Raw genomic sequence first — 14,368 nt, 5'->3', positions numbered from 1 at the left:
CAGCAGAAAATAAACAACATCAAGAATACAGCTTTTGACTCGTTTACCTCTTCAAGTCTTCAGAAAATTTAAGCAATGTCATGACCATTTCTGTAGTTTTGTCTACCCCAAAATAAGCAAAGCTTTCTTTTTCCTGCTGGCTTCCCACCTCACTCTACACCACCCTATCCTCATAACCTTTGACCAACAGGAAGCAGACACAATGGACTGAAAATAACAGCAATTGTAAGATTTCAAATGATTTAATACAAGGGGTGGGCTTAAACTTCTCTTGCTTTGATTTTTCAACAGCTACTTAAAACACATTATCTACATAGACTTAAAATGTTAGCTCAAAATCCTAGGTTGAATGGGGCTAAAAACTGTGAAATTTTTACTAGGCACTATTAAGAGCACAGAGGTACAAATGCTTGAATATGTTGGGATTTTGTGTTTAAGTCCTAGTCATTAGGCTGTTATATACAACATTAGTTTACCAGCAGTAAACTAATGTTGTATATAGAGCAGTAGAAGTTTCTTACAGCATTTTGTCTTTCTTTAAAAAACTTTTATTTAGCCGAACTTTTAGATCAGAAATAGGTATATGTCCCATAAATTTAGAAGACATTCTTGTAAGAAATGCAAGCGTCCATTTAAACACTGCATTTAATCCATGGTGATGGAAAGTCACAGATCAGTTTGCTAACAGACTTTTGCTAACTCTAAGTCGCCAAGATGCACTTTGCAGTGTAGAAGGAAAGATCTTTACTCCTCACATAAAAGCCCAAGCAATGATCCCATATATATCTTCATTAATAGTAAAAAATTCATGTACTTTAAATTGTACCGATAGCTTGGCACAAACACTGGAGGGTTACAGATTCCAAAGTCCAAATAGGCAATTACAGCATTTCTTTTTATTAGTTTTAGTGTTTTTTTCTTTGCGCCCCAAGCACCTGCTGATTATTATTTTGCAAAGCCACAATCATGTCCCAGGCTCCTCCTCTGCTGTTAGACCACAACACACGGAGGTCACAGGCAGAAGAACAGAAGCACCAACCCAGAGAGGGACTCACCTTTGTACCAGAGCTACACTGTGTTTTCTGTACAAAGGAAGGGGAAGACGGTGGGATAAAGAGTCAGTGTCATTTTTACACAGACTCCTGGTCCTGAGCACAGCACGACCAAACCCAAGGTTCTCCCACAATCAGAGAGGTTAGTAACATCCTCTGCCTTGCAAGCACCAAGGAAAATCTCAAGCTATGAGTATTACATGGAATAGTTACAAGCGTGCTGAAATGCAAGGTCATAATAATTTTCCAACATAATTAATGTTCCAACATAATTCTGAGTATGTTTGCTACTCCACGCACACACTTCATCAAGCATTCACTGCACCTCTATTGACATTAGGCACCACTCCATTTCAGAGGCATTTTAATAATGGAATTACAACAGAAACATTCTTTTCTTGGCAGGGTAAGCTCAGGCACTGCATTTCTGCAGGATAAGCCTGGATGTACCTTGTCAATGCAGCATTTCATTAAGGTCTGCTAGAGCTCAAAATAACTGCAGAGAAGCCCCTCACAGACCTCAGTATCCAACAACAACTTCCAAACACAAAACAGTCAAACAGCACACAAGCAAGCTTCTGGGTACAGCAGCACAAGCCACCACTGACATGTTAGAGGAGTAGCTTGAAGCACAAATAGTCCAACAAGGAAAGTAAATACGAGGTCCTCAGCCAGCCTGCAGTTTAAGAGTCCCTTGATACCACTCTGTCTGCTAATAGGATCCTCCTCTTCCCTTCCCCCATTTTAAGACACAACCTGATGCCATCACACCAAGGAATAACAGAGAAAGGATATCCTGCCTAGATTTTCCATTATACAGATCAAATCGTCAATCCAGAAAAGTCTTTGCTTACACATGGGATAAAAAAGAAGATGCTTCCAACTGATAAACCCTGAGAGGAAGCAAGGTTGACTCCATGACTATTTTTAAGTAGTTAGCATTCACACAATGGCCAAAAATTAATGGCCAACCCCCATGGTTCCTGAAACCTTCATTAAAAATAAAATTAAAATTAAAAAATAGGGAATTAGCACATTTGAGCGAGGAAAAGCAAAACCAAAAGAACTAGAAGGTGACAGATATAACTATGCTTCTTCCCAGACTCACCTTGAATTCAGTTTGGATGCTAAGTTTAAATAAGTGAAATGATAGGAAGCTTTATGTCATTTTCTCTAAAAACGAAGCATTTCCTTCAACAACTGCTGGGAGAAATCTTTCTTCAACAGCTCTTGTCATTTAGACTAATAGTCTTTTTTCTGTAAATATCATATGACAAAATGGAAGTAAAGAGAGAAAAATAAAAATATCTCTATGTAGCTGTATTATGAAAGGAGGAACTTGTTTCTTAGCCCTCATTTTCAAAGCCAGATACCACAGCTGTGCTGCAGCTCCAGCTGAACAGCTCCCTGCATCTCACCACCTACCAAACAAAGGGCATTTAGTTTACCAAATGTCCAGTGTTTCACTTTTAGATCAGTTAAAAGCATCCCACATCTAAGGCTTCATCTAAGCATAAGAGAAATCATGCTTTGTGCATCTGAACAGACGATGAATACAAACATCTTTGGTATACTCTAAGGATAAATAATTTAAGTGGCATCATTTCAATGTTAAATTCACTAAAAATGCATTCTTCTGCCAGGCATTTCTCTGGATAAAGAACAAGATGAGGCAAAAGGCCCTGTAAGATCATTCCTGTAATCCAGGAAATGCCCACAAACTCAAGACATTTTAAATATCACCATTCATCTCTACTTTTTACTGCTAATAAGGATTTCTTCTTTTATGCATTTATCCTTGTGGAGGTTGTTGTTCTTGTTCTTTTTAATAACAGCATCCTTCTGATGAGTAACTAAGAGATTCATGGAAATCAAAAATTTCTGATCTCACCACAAACTATTCCCCTCCTCCTCTGTGCACTCAATAAAAAGTGAACAATTAGCCTGCTGTTTGCTCAGTACAGTGAGATTGTTCATTTCTTCATTTGTATCAGGTCACATCATGGAACAGAGAAAAACATTAAAAATATACTTTAAAGAAAAAAAATCTACAATTAAATTACCAACACTGCTCTGAGAATTTAAAGCCCATCAGATTATTATTATTTATTTTCTGGTTTTGAGCAGATTTAAGTGTTACCCTTTACCTTATCTGGTCTGCAAAGTACTTCAAATTTTGCCATTTTGCTCTTTGACATGAAAAGCAAGCACTGCATTATCCAAATGTTTTCGCCAACTTTTTTTTTGTTAGTTTCATAACTGGTTTCATTTGCTATAAATATGTTTAATTTTTGATTTTTAACTTACAGGCAGGAAAGAAACTCTAAAACTAGACTCTTGGTACTTTATTTGTTGTCTTTCTTATACACCTAAATGGCATCTACTTTGTTTACTGACTGGAAGCTCTTACCACTGCCAGCACTTCAGGAACAATGTGACTGTGGAAAGGGAAAAACATGTTTTTTTACATTTTGTTTGTCATCTAACAGAATTATATGGTACACATGTAGAAGTTTCAAAATATTTTTAATAGCGGATAACCTCAAATGGACAAAACAACTTAATTCAGTAGGTACTTTATCTCAACTTCTAATTTAACCCTTTTCATTCTGGAGCCACTTATGAGTAATAACTCATACTAATGTAATAAGTAGTAATGATTTGCTATAGCACTGGTTGTTTTTCAACATCTGTACCATGACATTGAAAAAGTGTAGTCTATTTCTAACAAGAACCATTTTCAGCCCTTAAAATGGAAAGAGCTTTGAGACAAGAGCAAGAGGAATGAAAGCAGAAGCAATATTTAATTTTGTACAGTATGTTGTACAAAATTTTCCACCTCTTAAACCTATATATAACATTATTATTATGAATCCAGTTAGACACACAACTAATTTGATTATTTAAATTTGAGCATGTTGTTTGCCTCTTATGGAAGTCTCTGCCTCCCAGAAAGCCACAGAGCTGAAGCTGCTTATTCACAACTTGAATCACGAGAGACGAACTAAGACCACTAATAACAATGTCAAACCAGAATTTTGGAAATCACTGATGCAGAGTGACTGTATCTTCACTGTCACTGACTGTGCAGGCAAGACACTACTAACGTCACTTTATTTGCACTGCTGCTGTCAGCCCCCAGCCAGGCAGGTGCCACTTCACTGGAGTTACTACATGATTTGGGAGCACTGGTTATGCTCTACAGACAGAGAGGCCAAAGGCTGAGTGACGTGGAAACAAAGGAATTCTCACTTTTGGTAACAAGCTGATGTGCCAGAGTGGCCACAACGTCCATTCTTACACTCCCATTTAAATTTTTTTCACAGAAAATAAGATATATTCCAGCAGATTGGGTAAGACAACTCAGATTTTACTAAAGCAAAATTACACCACCACCCAGTAAAGATCAGAAGATTTTGAGGGTGGGACCATGGGATGATATAGCCAGAGTGTTTAGGTTCAAAAACATAAACTTTAAAACATGAGGTCCCATGGCATGTGAATAGTATAAATACTGCTAGAACTGCTCACATCAGCTACTGATGGACACAATCCAAATTGCTCCAATCCAGAGGAAAATTATTTTGGTGATGAAAGTCGCTGAATCAAAGTAACAATAAAAAGCACTTATTTAATGTCTTGGCACTTTAACCAAAATACGCGGATCGATCAATTTTGCTAGTCACTTCATGACTAATAAATAAGCATAACCAGTATTCATTGTATGCTTACTACCTCTTACAAATCTGCTTAAACACTATAATAAAAACATAGTTCAATGGTTTGCTACACTATGAATTCCTCTCCACGGTTGCAGGCATAGATGATTTTCTGCAGTACCATGTGCCTGAACTAGACATACAAATTAATCACCTTCTGCCTAGCAGCATCAGATGCAGCTTGGGGGAGAAGGTACAGCTGAAATTTTCTTAGCATTTAAAAGAGGTATCACAGCATACCAACAGAACTGACAAAATTCCCACAGAACATAAGAAAAGTTTCAGTGACTTTATCACACTCAACAGAAATGAGCTGACAGGGCAGAGAAGCATATACAAATGACTGCTTTCTCTTTGATTCACAATACTTATATTTTTATTTCCATTCCAGTTAAAACAAATTGGTGTTATGATTCTATTATTAGGGTGCATGTATAAACACACTTATGCACTTTTGGAGGCAGGCCAGTCAGCTCAGAAAACACATTACAAAAGAAACAGCAAAGAGGTAGAGCATGAGGTGCTGCTCTTCACCCACTAGGTTGTTATGGGAGGTGGGAAGGAAGAAAACAGCACAAAACAGTGGAGCAAATATGTTGTGAACACACTATTTTAAGAAATGTGGAAAGTTTCTCAGAAAAAAAAAAAAGAGACGGCTCAAGAGCTGGTTCATGCTTAGCAAAATAACTCCTGAACATTTCATACAGACAATCAAGTAGTTTAAATCACCTGGCTTAACCCAAGGCAAAAGAAACAAAAACAGCGGATACAGATTTCTTACAGTGAAAGGAAATTGGTGGGCAAAGCACAAATTGCCATCATCAAAATTTTAGCCAGTGGAAAAAACCTATTTGTTTTCTTTAAGAACAAAGAATAAGGACAAAACACACATTCTGGATAACCTAGATCTTCCACTGCATTTTATAAGGAGAAGGGCTCAGCCTTATCTTCCTCTCTTCTGCAACAGCTCAGGCACTTGACTCCAGTTCTCCACTCTACCCAACATTTATCTAAGAAATTGCATTACAATATTTTTTTTCCCTCACTTCAGTCAGGAGAGGAATTTGGAGACAGGTCACTTACAGTTGTTTTCCAGGGGAAAACAACTGTAAGTGCTCCAGGGGAGAACAGCTGTTCTCCAGGCTGAGATATCATCCCTGAAGTTCATTTTCTAAGCACATCCAGCATGCAGAAAGAAGAAAGTTGCATGAAGAAGCAAAGCCAGTAACTCATTCTCTTTGGAAAGGGTCTTGTGAGGTCTCTCATTTGTGATTTTCTCTCCTTCGTTCAGAGGAGACGCTCTGGAAAGAGTAAGCTGGGTGCACTCATACCAACAAAGGAGTTTTTCTATTCTCATAATCAAAACACTTGCCTTGTTTTATGGAAACACTTCATAATTTTATATTCGGTTCAGAGAAACAGGTCCTTCACTGGCAAAATACAGCTGCATAACATTTGTTCTCACAGTAAAAAGTACCTGCAAAGTCGTGCCATTAATGGAGTAGCCCCAAACATTTCAGGAAGCATCAGGACTTGAGCAAGGTCTCCGAAAAGGAGATTTTGAGATAATTCGTACTTGAGAGCACGCTAAAGTTGTAATGAAAAATATTTGCCTAAATATACATACCAGATATTGTAAGGGTCAATTCACTTCAGTATACAACACAGAAATATAACTATAGTAAAATAACACTTTGTGAACAGTTCAAAAGTTTTTTTCAAAATCCAAAAACCTAGAACTTCTCAATTCATTTATTTTCTTAAGTATTTGAGGAAACTTTATTTGATTCTGCAAATGAATTATTGGCCTGTCTCTAATTTGCCTATCACTAATAGCCAGTATAACCCTGGATTTTAAAATCAATCTCAAGATGATGTCTCCTATCATCAAGCTATGCCATTTTTAGTAAGCTGTTAAAATTAAACCTAAAAACTTGATGTGTTAGATTTGCTTTGCAGATCAAATCTATACATTGCTGGTGTGTGTAACCTGTTACTGACTTGTACAAGTCTGTGATTTTATTTTTTGTCAAATACACATGAAAGAATATTTTCTTCACAGTGTGTATATTGTCCCACTTCTTCACATACTGGAATCGTCTGCTGTGATGGCTTCTTTTACTTCTTTTTTTTTTTTTTTTTTCTGACACCATATCCAAAATAGCTCCTAGACAAAGGTCACTTCCTTGCAGAACTGCTAAATAAATAAACCACATTTCACAACAGAATTCAGAAGATAATGCATTGCTGTGGTTCCCTTGCCAAAAAAATAGAATATGTGTGCTTTTGTCTCACTAGATGTGCTTATTAGTGTCATACTGTACTTTCTGCAAGCAAAAGAAATGGACAAACTGCTCAGAACACACAATGGAAGTTACAAATCTTTCTTCCGTTTGTACTCAAGCTCCCAACAGATTAACTGGACTATTTTTTTAATACAGAAAAACCTGATTAGACAGCAACAGTGGTCACTACTAGTCTTACAACAGCAGTCCCAAATTTCCAAAATTCTATTCTAGTAATCCCTGCATTACAAATGTTGTAACACTGGAGATCCAGAATTAGAAATTTTGTAGCTTGTTAGCAAAAGCAAAGCTCAAGTATAGGACTAATCAAGCATACTACTTTTAATTTGAAATTCAGTGTTTTCAATGAGCTCCTTAAAACAAGTAGCATGTGAAGAAGTTAGGTGGGGTTTCTGTATATCACCAGCTCTGGTATGAACATGTGATGCCTACCACCCTGCTTGTAAACAGGACAGGCAAGAGGATAAGGAGTGACACTTACACTAAACCTCATAACAAAGGCAAAGCCAACCTGCAGGAAAAACACAGACACTACAAAAACAGAACAGTGATACCTACACTGCAATATTCCATAGGAAGTCACACAAAGCATATCCTCCCAACATTAATAGTACAGTATTTCACAAAAAACAGCAAAGCATGATAAGGCTGGCAATGATTTTAAGAGAAAACAACATCATCATGCAGAATCTTACTTTTAAACACAGAAAGATGGAAAACTCTTCATCAGCCTCCAGCTGCTGCAACCATTATCCTGGAGAAAAACCCAGCAAGATCTCCATTTCAGCAACACTCCAAGGAGAGCACTTCACTTATTTAGCATCAGTTCCCAACAGCAATACAACTGAAAGCTCTGCAATCTGGTGGACTCAACGAAGGTTTTAATCATCTAATGAGATTACCTCATCCGTGTGCGGTTTCACGATGCAGTCTCAATGGTAGCCCATTATGCCAGACCCCTGACACGCAGTATCAATCATGCTAATCCGCTTACTCTCCTATCACTCCTACAGGGACACACTGCCATGCACACAAACCAAAGCTGGGCACAGTTTCTAACCCACAGGTTAAAAGGAATTGTGGAGAGAAAACACTGCTAGGTCCAAGCCTAAAATGAATGTCACTTCTACCCAGCAGGTTATGAGCCACGTTCCATTGTTAAATTTCACATACATATGCTATGTATTCTATACAACAGCTCTCATGGAGAATATGGAGTTTACATATAACAATTTACATGTTTACAGTTAATAAATATCACATTGGAAAAAATCTTAAACCTTCACAGAACATCAGTAGCTGCCTTTTCTGAAGCACAAGCTTCTTCCTCAGGTACCATCAAGTGGAGCTCACAAAGCACAGCCCTCTGCCTGTTTTACTGTTACCAGCATAAAAATGCTACAGAAATTAATGCCCTTCATTCATCAAAGCCAGGAGCATCCAACCTCAAAGTAACATAAGGCATGTACAACTTGCTCTATTTGACAGATGAGGGTAATGAGAAAGTCTAAATATGAAACACACACACACAACTGACACAACTAATATGAAGCAGCTTTACACATTTACAACCCTGGTTATCAGCCCTTTTTGCTGGGCCAAGCATCCAAAACTCCTCTGAATGCATCTCACTCCAGAATACTCACTTAAAATGGAAATGCAAAGTGGGAAAACCAGCATGGCAATGTCAGGGCAATAACGCTTTGGACCTCGTTATCCTAAATTAACTGCCTAGTAAGCTACTGACTCAGTTGGCCCAACAGAAGCCAGAATCTGACCTGGGACTCTTGCTTTGCTGAGCAATATTTTTCTTTAGACATTAAGATACCAAAAAGTGACTTTGTGTAATTTGACATTCGAGACAAAACACATACCTTTAAAAATATCTAGATTTTCTAGATGTTTTTACTTTTCAACAAGTAGATTTTCTACTTTTCAACAAGCATATGCAATTCAAGCAGTTGTATTTTTAGGATATCATCTTTGGACATCCCAAAGTGAAGGCACACAGCTCTAGTTCAAATAATTAAAGACTTACAAATAATTTACCCTTGCTACCCAAATACAGTCCTTCGCAATAGGATATAAAATTGTAATAAAATTTTAAAAATGCACAAAATCAAAACTCTAGATACAAATCAATAATGTTTCTTCCACTATTTCAACAAAATAACTGAATTGATAGAAAGGAGACAAGACAGAGGAGAGGAGGAAAAATGCATGTGACTTGGCTACAAAGAGAAGCAAAAAATATAGCTCTCTAATAATGTTTTATTTCATCTAAAGTATCAAATATTGGTATTAAAAGTGGCATTATTATCCTGCCACTGGCATAACACTGAAATCTACCTAGAACAGGCAACTGTTAGCTGGTCTCTGTAAGCATGGAACACTCACAGTACAAAAGTGCCTGTCTTCACACTGCTGAGCTGTTAATAGACTTAAATAATTAATTTTGTCCCATTCAGGAACTTTCTATTGTTTTCGACTTTGAACAGTATTCCAAAAGTCTCTTCCTTCTGAGACCAAGATCTTCCTTCCCATCGCCCCCCAAAAAGCTCTTGTTGAAAAACACTGAAATACCTTCCAGGGGGTCTCAGTGTTGCTACTGAAACAATTTAAGAGGGGTAGGGGACGAAGAAGAACATCTTGCTTAAACAAACCAGTAATTATCTAATTTTTACTCCTTTTCTCACACACAGCTTACAACAGATATCCAGGACCAAAAGTCATTAGCATAACCAGTTCAAACATGATTTAGCTAAGACAGTACTATAATGGGAGATGTTAGGCAACCTAAAACTTTGAAATTCATTGGATGATCTGCCTGTAATAAGATTCCTGATGTTATTATGTTAGTTTTTATAGGGAGCCAAAATGTTAATTAAATGAAAAGTCAAAAAAAGCGTGAGTTGCACTCTCAAAAAAAAAACCCCAAACAAAACAACAAGAGATCAACTCTATATGAAGTTTGTTTTACCATGCATCCCAAGTCTGCTTAATGCCTCTGTGTGATGCTCTATAAAATTGTCATTTAGATTAAAATAACTCTAAGCTCAGGTCGAAGAGTTGCATAAAGCCCAGGGGAGGTACATTAGGATGAGAGAACTAATTTCTAATATCATTTTTCTAATATAATTTCTAATAGCAGAGCACAATTTATTGGCTTTCTGTCACTCATTTATCAGTGGGATCATTTTTCTCCCACAATCATTTTTGTTACTCACAACAGGCCAGAAATAAGCACACTGTGCTGCTGACTAGACCCAGTCTGAGCATCACAGACATACCCAGGTATGAGCTCATTATGATGAAAGACCAGTGAATCACCAAGAGTACTCAGAGGATAAAAAAGGGAGAAAATAAAAAAAACAATCAAACATATCAAATCACTATTCACCTTTCTGTTATTTTTTCTGGAGGATCTGGAATGGGGAGGAGGGATAGGAGAGAGCAGAAGGTAAGACTTTATGCATGCAGGTGACCGATCATTCAGAACAGACTAAGACTAAATCAAGAAATCGGCTTCTTTTTCATAGAAACCAAGTGAGAGATTAATGAAATTCCTGCATTTGCTTATTCTTGTTGATCTCCAAGGTTTTAAAATACTTCTCCTAGTGCAAGATAAGCATCTTAAAATTGCAAGCAAACAGTGAATAGAAAAGAGTGAAAGACGGGAAGAAACTGATTTTCAGTGCAAGAAAATAGGGATTTGGAATAGGAACAGCAATTGTAAAATAATTTTTTAAAAATTCCAATTACTGCCACATATCAAGAAATTATTATTTCAAGCTTGGTATGCAAGACCACAATAATGCTTGATGCCAGACAAGTCATTTATAAATGACTTGTTATAAAAACATGCTATTTTGGGCACATTTCTCATTGGTCAGAACCTATAGATTGGTCCACACTTCCAACAAGGGCATTGCAGTAGGTGCAAATATTGAAAGAAGGCTTTAAGAAATATCTTCCCACCTGAAAGTAATTTCTTTCTGACTTCATTATGATGAAGCAGAATGTGAAGCCGCAGTGGAACTTACACCCACAGAAAACTTTAAAGATGAGAAAATGCTTCTGGAGGTGGACATTTGACCACATTACATATAGGATTGGGGTTGTTTGGGTGTTTTTGTAATTTTGAATATTTAAAAGAGTCTGTCCTGGGAAAGTGCAGGTGCTCCTCAGGCCAGCATGCTTTCAAACCTCACCTACAGGATTTGCAATGGATGCAGTTCAGAACCACAAACCTCAACATATTTGCTGCATGGCACTGCCAAGACCATGGCTGCAGCAAGGCGTATCTCAGCCTGCCCTCGCAGCTCCTGCCCAGCACACCCAACACCCTCCCTGAACAGCACCACATGAGGGACACACACAGACGTTTACACACAGGCTGACAAACCCCATGTATCCCAACTTCGAGGAGCAGGGAACCCTGACCACTTCTACTGATCCTATCCCCCGGCCAGCTCTCTCAAGCTGGCAAGCAGGGAACAACCATTACCAGGGGACAGAACAGATGAAGAGTAAAGAGCTCCAGGGCATCGTCTTACTAATAGTCAAAATATAAAGCTGGCCTAGACAAGTCTTCAGAGGCAGCAGAACTCTAGCAAAGTGAGCTCTAGACCCAAGATGTTGCTAATGACCAATCTGTGATATCTTCGAATCTCTGTAGTGCAGATTCAGGGCTGAAAATAAAGGATAACATCTTTTTTTGGAATCTGCCTCCTGCCTCTAATTTCTGTTGTACATTATAACATGCAGAGATATGGTATGCATACACCAGAAACAACATGACTTTACAATTATAAATTACCATTTGGTAAGACAATTACTCAACCATTGTTCCAAGAGTAGCAAGTAGTCATTCGCTAACATATTAATTGAAACTACATGAGATTTTATGGTATAAATTTATAATCAAAAAGAAAAACAGAACAGTCCCATTAATTTTACTTAATAAAAGCACACTTGAAATGTTTCACAAAATACAGTAAGTTTTATGGAAGAGGGGGAAGCACTGAAGTACATTCATGAAACCAGAGACAAGACATATGTAAAGGGTAAGCTGTTCCAGGTGCAAAATATCATGGAAGAAACACACCTGCAAGAAGAGGAAAAACTGACTAATGAGCCCCAAGACCTGAGGAGTTAAAGTAGCATTAGCTAGCAGTAACACACCATGTGCATTTCAGCAAAGCCCTGCCCTGTGCCCTGTCCTGCTCTGAAGGGATGTTGGGGTGGCACACGCCTCACCACCCACTGAAGCTGCTCCTAGGGCCACAGTCACCCAGACCATCTGCAGGAAGGATGTCTGTACAGACTGCATGTGGCTGCATCTCTGATGCTTTGGCTTCCAGATTCCAACTTAAAAGGGAAAGCTGGTTGTATTTATTTTTTATACTTGATCAGAGGTGCCTCTTAACATCATAAAGAAAACAACTCTTGCTCATCCTCCAAGAATCTCCCTGCAGCTGTGAATGGGTGCACACACACTTGTGCACATGTATCTTGGGAGGACAGAGAGAGAACAATTGATTTCCTGCAAGTGTAACGTCCTGTTGTATTTCCAAGGTAATCTAGAGAATCATCACAATCCCAGATGTTTACAGAGGGAAAGAGAAACTGCAGTAACTCTGCACAGGATGAGACAGTTGACTGCCTAAGCACATAATTCTAAATGCAAATTCAGAGTTTTACTGCTTTTTCTATAGAGGATCTCTGTTCCAAACCCTGGAACTGCCATGTGTGGGATATTAACAAGCATACATTAGAGTTTCAAGTCACTTCAAGTGTGTCTGAGGCAATGAACTTATACAAAGTATTTTTAGATTTCCTGCAATCAACTGTCCTCCTGGCGTTGCTCAATATGACACACAGTTGTCTGAGGGATGCAGTTGTGCTACATACAGTTTAATTTTAAAGTTTCGTTTCTGTGTTTTCCATAAAATAAGTACTGGAAAATTTTCTCATCCAACAAGTTGAATCACAAGTGATTTAGGGTCACTTAAGCCATGCCATATTGTGTAAATGCTTGTTAAATTATACTTATAAAAAGTAACTCATTTTATCTACATAAGATAATTGTGTAAACTAAACACAACACTAGTAATGACTGGGTGTGTATAGCAAAAAGAGACGGCTAAATTCTGCACAGTAGAGTTTTGCTATTACAGCGTCTCACAAGCCTAAGGTTAGTCTTGCCTGGAGATAACCTACATCATCTGGGAAGCAAAACAAAGAAGAAAATGTTGCCTCTACTTTACATATCCTGCATGATACAGCAATGGATCTCTAAGAGCTGTCCTATTTCCTGGTGTGGGGCAGAAAATAATAAACAGTTGAATCATTTTGAGGAGGAGCTAGGAAAGAGGGTGACAGCTTGTGTCTTCTGGGAATCTTACATGTCCAAGAAAGGATCAAGATATATCAGTGCAACCATGGCAAGCCAGTCAGAATATTCCAATACAATATGTTTTTGCAAGAAAATAACCATGGACAGGGTAATTACTGGAACAACCTAATTATTCAGCAGCATTGAGTAACAAATCACTATTTGATGCAGCTCCAGACTATCCACTATTATAATGAATACTGTCATTAACCATGATTAAGCATTATCTTTAATGAAGATGCTTCAAATGAAGGAGCTTGCTAATTAGCTGTGTCCTACATCTCGGAGCCAACAAAGGAATCTCAGAACTCTTCTGCTACCAATTTGTAAAAATGGGTGACTAGAACCTAATAATGGCCTAATAACACATTGACGATACTTCTTCCATTAAGCAAACAAAAGATGACATCAAGATGTGGTGCTATGATTTTAAACTGCTACTGATGTGTTTCATTTGGACTGTGACTGCTCTTGGTGCACTCTAGCACTGTGACTCTCATTTAGAGAAGAAACTGACTGCTACTTTGGACAACTGCCTCAATTCATCATCTCACTGCTGCCATTACTATTTGAATACTAAGTCACAGAAATATTGATCACACTGCCAACTATTCAGAAAAAAATTATAATAAGATTCACAGACTAAAGCTGATGTAGAGACTCAACTGAATTGCCTTTGATTAAAGGCCCAGCTGAAATTACAATGCAAATAAAGTAGTTAATTTTAAAGAGTCAGTTTTCACAGTAGTGTCCTGTTGCAAAGAAATTTAAATTATTTTTGAAGAATGACATCAAAATGACCTCAGTTTCAAGTTAATAAGGATGATTGTTTTCCTCAGACTAAATGATAACAGACAAAGCATTTAAATGAAGGAAATAGTCTTGCGGTGGGGG

General features: G+C 37.8%; 1 protein-coding gene across 8 annotated transcripts in view; it reads right to left on the bottom strand.

Moving 5' to 3' along the window:
- GAB1 (GRB2 associated binding protein 1) overlaps positions 1-14,368 on the bottom strand; it is a 94,782-nt gene that overhangs the window by 49,363 nt on the left and 31,051 nt on the right. Inside the window, exon 1 of one of the 8 annotated variants that reach the window (XM_064416599.1) lies at positions 2,161-2,392. The exons of 6 other annotated variants lie outside the window; for them this stretch is intronic. The gene's annotated coding sequence lies outside the window, so the exon portion shown is untranslated. Of the gene's footprint in view, positions 1-47; positions 161-2,160; positions 2,393-14,368 lie in introns of those variants that run through there. One more of the 8 variants, XM_064416598.1, reaches the window with a different exon arrangement.

The sequence above is a fragment of the Passer domesticus genome, chromosome 4, assembly GCF_036417665.1.
Source record: "Passer domesticus isolate bPasDom1 chromosome 4, bPasDom1.hap1, whole genome shotgun sequence".
Classification (NCBI taxonomy): Eukaryota; Metazoa; Chordata; class Aves; order Passeriformes; family Passeridae; genus Passer; species Passer domesticus.
Note: the sequence above shows the minus strand (reverse complement) of the source record. Positions and strands in the feature narration are given on the sequence as shown.